This window comes from Gossypium hirsutum, chromosome A07 (assembly GCF_007990345.1).
Source record: "Gossypium hirsutum isolate 1008001.06 chromosome A07, Gossypium_hirsutum_v2.1, whole genome shotgun sequence".
In the NCBI taxonomy this organism is placed as follows: domain Eukaryota; kingdom Viridiplantae; phylum Streptophyta; class Magnoliopsida; order Malvales; family Malvaceae; genus Gossypium; species Gossypium hirsutum.
Window position 1 is genome coordinate 3843550 of NC_053430.1, and position 9325 is coordinate 3852874.

Genomic DNA, 9325 nt, shown 5'->3' on the forward strand with positions numbered 1-9325 from the left:
AATCTTTGAAAATTCCACCATGCAACCTGGCTAAAATCTATACATATTATTACGTGGCAAATTCATACTATTAACTACTTTTCTTTTCATTTTTTTGGATTAAAAATGTTTGATGACTATTTCTATTTCACTAATAAAATATAATCAAAGCTAAGGATTTAATTCAAATTTCTTCATCCAAATACTTTTTAATTTCAAATTTTAAATTTAATATTGTCTTCTATGTCCAAGAAAAAGAGAATAATATATTTTATTACTTACAGAAAGAATTTTCAATTTCTAAATATGTTTTTTTTATTCTTAAAACATTTAAAAATGATAGAAAGACCAATGGACCACAGTGGTTCAATGCGAAATATAAAATCGACTTTAATTATACATTCTGTAATATATATATGTATGTATGCACTTTAGTCATGGTAATTTTAGTCATATATGTGATCTTATGAAAAGTTTACGTATTTTTTGTAGTGATCAAATATTTATGTGGTATTTTGTAGATGGATCGTAATCAACATCATGCAATTGTCGGAGTCGTGGCTTCAGTTTTAGCTTTTGGGGCTCTCTGGATTAAAAATTAAAAACTAGGAAGGAAATTACTTCTCACCCTCATGTGAATAGAGATTATGAAAGAGAAAATTATATTAATAGTATTTTATATAGTGGTGACCAGCATTGTATTGATGTGATAAGGATGAGACCGATTGTATTTTTTAATTTGTGTGATATTCTTAGTAGAAATAATTTGTTACAATCAACTAAATCGGTGAATATTAGGGAGCAAGTGGTTATATTTTTACATACAATTGGTCATAATGTAAGGTTTCGAGTGATTAGGATCTAGATATTATAGATCAACTGAGACAATTCACCGTTATTTTAGGGTTGTATTGAGAGCTATTTTGAAATTGTATAAGCTAGTTATTAGATTACCTGATGAGTCAATTCTTAGTGAAATCAGAAACAATCCAAGGTTTTATCCTTATTTTAAAGATTGTATTGGAGCATTAGATGGAACTCATGTTCGTGCATTCGTTCCACTTAACATTCAAGGAAGATTTCGTAGCCGTAAAGGGGGGACGACACAAAATGTATTGGCTGCCATTACATTTGATTTGAAATTTTCCTATGTTCTAGCTGGTTGGGAAGGTAGCGCACATGATTCTCGTATTTTAAGTGATGCACTTCCACTCCCAAGAGGATTAAGAATTCCGGAAGGTAAGAATTATACAACATTAAATACCAAATAGTTCTAGTAAGCTCATAATTTATTAGTAATAATTATGTTTTGTTAAATTGTAGGTAAATATTATCTTGTTGATGCTGGATATGGCATCCGTAATGGATTTATTACCTCATATCGTGGTGTTCGATATCATTTAAAAGAGTTTAGTGCTCAGGGGCCTAAAAATGCAAAGGAACTCTTTAATCTTCGTCATTCATCATTACGAATCACTATTGAACGTGTTTTCGGGATTTTGAAGAAACGGTTTCGTGTATTAGATGCTGAACCATTTTGGAATTTTCAAACTCAAGTAGATATAGTTTTGGCTTGTTGCATCATTCATAATCATATCATGGGAGTTGATCCTAGTGATTTACTTAATCAAGGATTATACGAGGAGCCTGAGTCTGATTTGATAATATCAACTCTTACGGAGCGAGAAGAAAGAGAAGAAGCAAGAGAATGGTCTGCTAAGAGAGATGAAATTGCACAAACTATGTGGACTAATTATATGGCTAGAAATATTAGGTAGGTTTAGGGCTTAGGGTTGTTGTTTCTATGTTATGTATGTTTTAGTATTAAAATTGTTTTTTTTGGTTAATGTTGGATTCTAAAATTTTAGTTTATTATATTTGTTGGATTCTGAAATTATTATGTCTTGATTTTGTTAGATATTGATTATGTTTCAAGCTTGTTAGATATTGAATTTATTATGTTTTAAGCTTGTTGGATATTGAAATGATTGACAATGACAATTATTAATGTAGAATGGGTAATGGCAACAAAGAAGGGACCTCCAAGCAATTCATGTGAACAAAACTGATGGAACATCTTTTTCTTGAAATTTTAGCAGAGGAGGCCCAGAAAGGAAATAAGCCTTCTAATACTTTCAAAGCAGTTTCTATTAATCGAGTTGTCGAAGCTATTTTTGAAAAAATTCAAGTCCAATGCGATGCAAAACATGTGGAAAATCATTTGAGGACTATAAAAAAACAGTGGCAGATTATATGCACAATTAGGGGTGAAAGTGGTTTTGGATGGGATGATAACATGAAAATGATCACATGTGATAGAGCGACATATGATGCAGCAGTAATGGTAATATATGTATATATATGGTAAGTATATTTCAATTACTTTTTACTTGTTATTCTAATTTTGTATAATATCCAACAGGCGCACAAGAAGTATGAGCCATTTTTGAATAAAAGCATTGATCATTATGATTAAATGGCTTTGGTTGTTGGCAAAGATATGGCAATAGGGAGTTTTGCCAGAACATTTACTGACATAGATTTGGATGATGATAACATAGATTCAGTGCCTATAGACTGCGAGAATGAAGCGACTGAAGAGGTAAGAACAAATGTATCTTCATCTGGCACATTCAAACGTAAAAGAAAAAAGGCTCAAGAAAGTGTCAATGATGAACAAATTAAATTTGTGGGTGAACAACTTGGCAAAATTGCTAATGCTTTGGAACAATTTACTGCGGATAAGACACCACATCTTTACGAAGAAGTGATGTCAATGGAGGTAGAAGGATTTGATGATGACTTCCTTTGTTCTGTGTTTGATTATTTAGTGAGTCATGAATCTGAGACAAAAGCTTTTTTAGTTAAAAGTAATAAGCATAGAAAAATTTGGCTTCAAAAATTTTCTCAAGGTTAAAGATATTGATACTTTTAATGTGGTGTAATATTAGTTATGCACTTGGACAATATTGTTGTTATCATGTGGTGTAATATTAGTTATCATATGGTGTAATATTAGTTATGCACTTGGATAATGTTGTTGTTATCATGTGGTGTAATACTAATTATGTATTTGGATAATATTATTAATTTCTAGTATTAATTGTGGTTTGGAAGCTAATTTATAATTATTCAATCCTTATTTTTTATTTTTTTATAACACAATTACAAATAATTTATTTGACTTTGGTTGTTTTCAATTTATGACGGTTAATATTCTAATTTAATAATTGAGTATTATTATATATTTAAAATAATTTATTTATTTATAAATAAATCATTGCAATACATATAAAAATAATTTAAAATATAAATTTATTAATATATATATATAAAAAGTAAACTCAATCAAACAAAGAAAAGATAATAAATTCTTAAATATATAAATTTTTATTAAAACAGCTTTTCAAGAAAATATTTTCAGGAAATTTGCCAAACAACAGAAAATATTTTATACAGATTCATTCAAACACCAGAAAAGTAAATCATTTTCTAAAAATTATTTTTCAATAAATTATTTTCTAAAAATTATTTTCCGAAAAATATTTTATCTGTAAATAAACGGAGCCTTAATAAATATAATTTTACATAACCACTAAACCCAAAAGGAAAAAGTTTGGATTGATGAGGACGTTATTGGTTACTGTTGGGCACAAAAAGAAACCAATGTCGTCCTTAATTTAATAAAAGCAAAAGATTGTTAAGATTTCACCTCACAAAATTAGGTGGAATGAAATTATGTGCACTAATAAAATTGCAAGAATTACTCGTGGAAAAGGATTGCTGTTTTGACTTTTATTTTTCTAAAACAGCAGCTTCTAATCAAATTACCAATTTTCCATGTCAATCCTGTCGGTGCTGTCTACAAGATTTGAGTTACCATCTCCTACATTTCTTCATCTTTTTTCTTTATAGATTTTAAAACATATTTTTTATATATCATAATATTAATTTAGTATAATTATAAATTTCATCCTTTTTTTTATTTTATAAAAATTGATAGTGTTAAATCATTTCTTAGTAAAAATGTAAACTCAAATTACCAATTTTACTAATTTATTACATATAAATAGTTAATTGTTGATTTTTATTAAATATTTGCAATTAAATCATTAACGTTGAAATCCTACCATCAAGTTGCAATTATTTATTTTTCAATTCTGGGACATTTATCTAAGAACCAAAACATATGGCATCTTAGAAGTGTACTGTAATTTGTCCTGTCTTAATCTTACCATTATTTTATGTCTTAAAAGTGCCTATTAAAATAAATTCAAAGAATTTTACATATATTTCTTTTATCTGAAACCCTTCACATTTGGTAGATATTTTCACTTTTTATTAAAATTAAAAACCACTTCATTCTAATATTATTTTTTATATCCATCTTAAATTCAAATATTTTTTCTTTATTTTTAAGCGAGTCCAATAACTGATCATTCATATTTTATAAGTCCATTAAAAAGTAAATACTAATTACGAGTTTTAAAATTGCTCCATACTCAGAACGAAGATCGAACTTTTATCTCACGTAAATTATATATTTTATTAAGACTAGTTTAGATAGATTTAAAAACTCATTTCATTATTATTGATTAAGTCTTAGCTTAATTGGTATGGATAATATTGTCAATACATGAGGGCATGGGTTCGAATGGGCTGAAACACATTATCTTCCTATTTAAATGTTGGAGAGAATTTTTGGGTAATTATGATCAGAACCCATAACGAGATTATTAAAAAAAATCATTTCATTATTTAAAAATTATTTATCCAAATCGATAATAAACCTAACGTTCTGATATTGGGGTAATAGAAAAAAGACCAAACTTAAACGAAAGAGGGTGGGGGCAGATTGTGTCACAAGCACAGCTAGCAGTGTCCCTTGCCTCATTTTCAAACACACTATTCACCTAACACGTGACCAAGCTGTTGTTTGGTGAGATATCTACAATCTACTTATATTCATTGTATTAAGTCAATTTTATTGCAAAGTATATGGATGATTTTAATTTCTTTCTACCCAAATTTTGGGTCTAGGGTTTGGTTTTCCAAGTTAAAAATACATTGGCTCTTTACTTAATTAATATTAGATTATGCAAAATCATGGTGAGGTGAAAAACATTAATGTAATAAATTTATTAAAATTAAATACGGGATATGGTAAATTTGAAATAGTGAGAACCATGATATTTTAGGTTTAAATTTTATGATTTTTATTATGTGTATGTATTTTTTTTAAATTTATTAAAATATAAAAAGACATAAATATCTTCAAATTAACATTTGTTGCATTGGAAAAGAAATAGGCTTTTGGTAATTTTTAAGTTGAGTTGGGATACAATTTATGGGTGACACAACTCAATCAACCCCCTAATAAAACATACTAAAAATTCTATCACATGCTTATGCGTGTGAAATCACGTATTTAAATTACAGATGTATGTTTAAAAATAACATACAATAAATAATGAAAAGTAAGGTTTAAAACTAATTAATAATAACACATGAAAGATGTAAAATACTAAAATAAAAAAAATTAAATTAAATTGTGAGTAAAACGAAATTTAAACATATAAATACATCATAGTAAGAATATTAAATGAATACAATTGTTTATCACGGTGTTGTCGTGAATTTTGAGTTGGTGTCAAATTAACTGGTGGCAAAAACTTAATCAACAATATTATTAATATATACAATTGATGAAGATAATAAAATATGCACACTAAAATTAAAATGTATGAAAATTTTAAAATAAAGCTTTGATTGAGTGGTAAATTTAAAATTTTACTAATGCAATTGGCATGTATTCAAATACCACAATAAGCATATTTTTATTGTTTTTTTATAAATTAAAGTACCCTCGAATAATATAACTTATTTTAAATACGAAAGGACATTAAAGTAATTTATTTGACTGAGTTGTGCTCGATTAACTCGTGACACCCTCTCAATCAGGAGTTTAAATATTAGGGTAAACTATACTCATGGTTTCTCTAAAATATGGTATGTCCTATTTTGGTCACTCTATTTTTTTTTAATTTAGTTATACTAAGCAAGATAATTGAGTGAATTAGTCACTATCATTAAAATTTTCGTTTTCTTTTAATAGATTGCAGACGTGACATTTTTTGACTGACTTTTGACTAAAGTTTTTTGACTAAAGTTTAAAGAACTCCTTATAATTAGTCCAAAACTTTTCTCCTCTAAAATTTAAGAAGAGGTTCCTAAATTTTAATCAAAAATCAACAAAAAAAAATATGGCATGTCAATCACTCGATAGATTAATGTGCCACGTCAACAATCTGTTAAAAAAACAGAAATATTAACAATAGTGACTAATTCACAAAATTACATTATTTAAAATGACAAAATTAAGAGGAAAAAAATTGGAGTAATCAAAATAGAACAAACCCTATTTTAAAGTGATTATGGTTATAATTTACATTAAATTATAATAAAGATAAATACATAGAGAACTCCCAAAAAAAATTATCCTTATTTGAAATTATTTCATATAAAATTTAAGAGTACCCACGCATAAACCTCATGCAATCAAATAGACAACATTTTGAGGGTGGAAAGGAAAGAGCAAAGATAGCCACGAACAAGATGATGGAACGTAAGCTTTCTGGGGTCTTAGCTTAACTCACGCCTTTAATGCTTAGGAAGATGATGAAGAAAATTGGAGCTGCCCCCCCCCCCTCTTCTTTACCCCTCCACCAATTATGCTATACTATTTGTTAATATATATATTTCGTGTGAGCAAATTTATCGTGATTGGTGGTCCAATGTGCCTCTTGGCATGGTTTGGTATTTAAAGTCTATAACAGTGCTAGAGTTAGAAAATTTTTTTTGGAAGTCGAAATTAAATTGTATATTTTTACGATAGTAAAATGTAAATTTATCATTTTAATAGTTTATATCTTTGTAATTTTTAAAATATTAAATTAAATATTTATCATTTTTTAGGATAAAATACAATTTTATTATTACTAATTTAAAATTTTATAAATTATAAATAATCTAAATGAAAAATTTGTAAAGTTAAAAGAATTGTTAAAATAAAATAAAATAAATAATTAACCAAGTTTCCTACTTGGCCGTTCTAACTTTGTCTCTATCAAAAATTCCAAACAAAATTCTAAAAGTGGTTAATGTTAACTTGAAAATAATATTGGTGGCCTTTAAGCATAGGAAAAGCATGAGCTTACACATGAAATGTATTTTTTAGTACTTAAACATAAAATAAAAGAAATTAACTTTTTCCAAAATGGGATTTAAACCTAGAGAGTATAAAATAAGTGTCTTAAACACATAAAAGTCCCTAACTTACATGTGGAGAGAGTAGGTGAGATTACATTCCTTTGGGCAAATCTAGATTTACAATTTCAAACATAATGATTAATGATTTTGTAGAAATGAGGTAATTGTTTTTGTTAACTTTGGTTACAATTTTATAAAACAAAAAGTGAAAAACAATAAAAACAACATCAAGATTTTTGCTGAAAGTAAGGATTCACTAACTTATTCGCGGTAAAACTGATGATTTAAATCCTAACATTGACCTAACATTCACCAATTTAGCAACCTCATCATAGTATAAATATTATATCACTCTTCCTCTAAGCGTCCCTATTGAAAGCTTAGCTTTGCAACTCAAGAGACTCTCTTGATTGCGTACAAAAACAATGATTTAAGTTTATATAGTACTTAAGTTTTGTTTACATAAAAGTTATAATCTAATCACTTTTTTATAAAGAAGGCTAAAAATCAACATAATCTACCACTTTCATAAGTGTTTCGGTTTAGTCCAATGTCTTCAACCATAGAAAGTGAGTTTATTTGTTCTGCAAGTAACTAGTCTTAATTCGCAAGAAATCAATATTCAGATATTCAATTTCAACTCAATTGGTCTTTATATTATAGACTTTAGTCTAGTGATTTTATAAAGCATTAAATTTAAAAATTTTTTAGGTCAAAGCTATCATAAATTCTAAACAATTTTTGTAGACATTTCTAGAAAGTTATTAATTCCCAATAAATAAATATTTTAAAAGTTGAAAGCATTATATTCTAGACATTTTTCTTCCTATAGAATTTAATAGTATTAGTGGATGAAAACAAACAGCATTGAAAATTGAAATTGATTTTTATTTAGATGTATAAGGTATAAATAAAAGAAAACTACACTATCATCATTTTTGAAAACAACTTTTTCAAATATTTTCCTTGATATGTATGGTATTAAGCCATGACTAAAATTAAAAACTCAATACTCTCTCCATCTTTATATTATAATATCGTCTTTTGCTAACTCGATATCAATTTAATAAGAAAAATTATTAAAAATTATTTTTAAAAAGCATTAAATATTATTATAATAAAATTTTTATATTATTAAAAATATTATGATTGTTACATAATCTAGCATCAATAAAAAACCTTTTTTACTCCCACAAATGTTTTTTTTTTAAATTATAACTATAATCTATAGTTTACTCAATAAAAAAAAAACTATAATCAATATCTTTTTCTTTCTTAAAATGTCAAGTATATTTATAATTTCATTCAAAATTAATCATTATAATAACTGAATTGAATAACTAACTTAACAGCTTACTAAACTCAAATTAATTAATTATAATTAGAATAAATCTGGGAACTAATTATAACCAAAATATTGAACTAATAACTAGCTAACTATGACTAAATTCAAATTAACAAAATAACTATAACCAAAATAAATTTAGAATAAATATAGAGGAGAACCCATAGTAGCTAACTTACTAGATTTGGACTAAATACGTTGAAAAACTCGTACATTTTACCCTACTATTGAACCGATACTCCAACAAATGTAAATGTAATAATGATTTCAATTCAATATATGTTTAGAATAGGCAAAAATATATATATATATTATTTTTCGATACAATATTGAAAGTAGGGTAATACATTTTGGACTTGTGTTAAGTAGGTGTTTAATAAAAATTTTAACCATCACTATAAGTAAAAATAAGATTATTAAATTATAAATATAAAACTTTTGACACATTATTATACCTTTACATTCGCTAGCTCACCTCGCAAGACTTGGAACCTTGTAAGCTTAAGACATTGTGAGCACATGACCTCATAAGTCTAAATTGAAAGAACCACATGCTTGACATAGATAAAACATTTGCCATTTGTATATCAATATTTTCATTTTATAGATATAATAACCCATACATACATGTCAACTAAATTTTAGAAAATCCAAAACCAACAACCCATTACATCTCTAGAACTATAGTTAACAATCTCTTAAAAAAGAAAGACCAAAACACTCTTTATTCTT

General features: G+C 26.7%; 1 long non-coding RNA gene across 1 annotated transcript; it reads left to right on the plus strand.

The window, feature by feature from the left end:
• The first annotated feature begins 2118 nt into the window (after positions 1–2118).
• Positions 2119–2827, plus strand: LOC121231985 (uncharacterized). Its single transcript, XR_005930211.1, has 2 exons — positions 2119–2323; positions 2402–2827. It is a non-coding gene; the product is annotated as an uncharacterized lncRNA (long non-coding RNA).
• The last annotated feature ends 6498 nt before the right edge of the window (positions 2828–9325 follow it).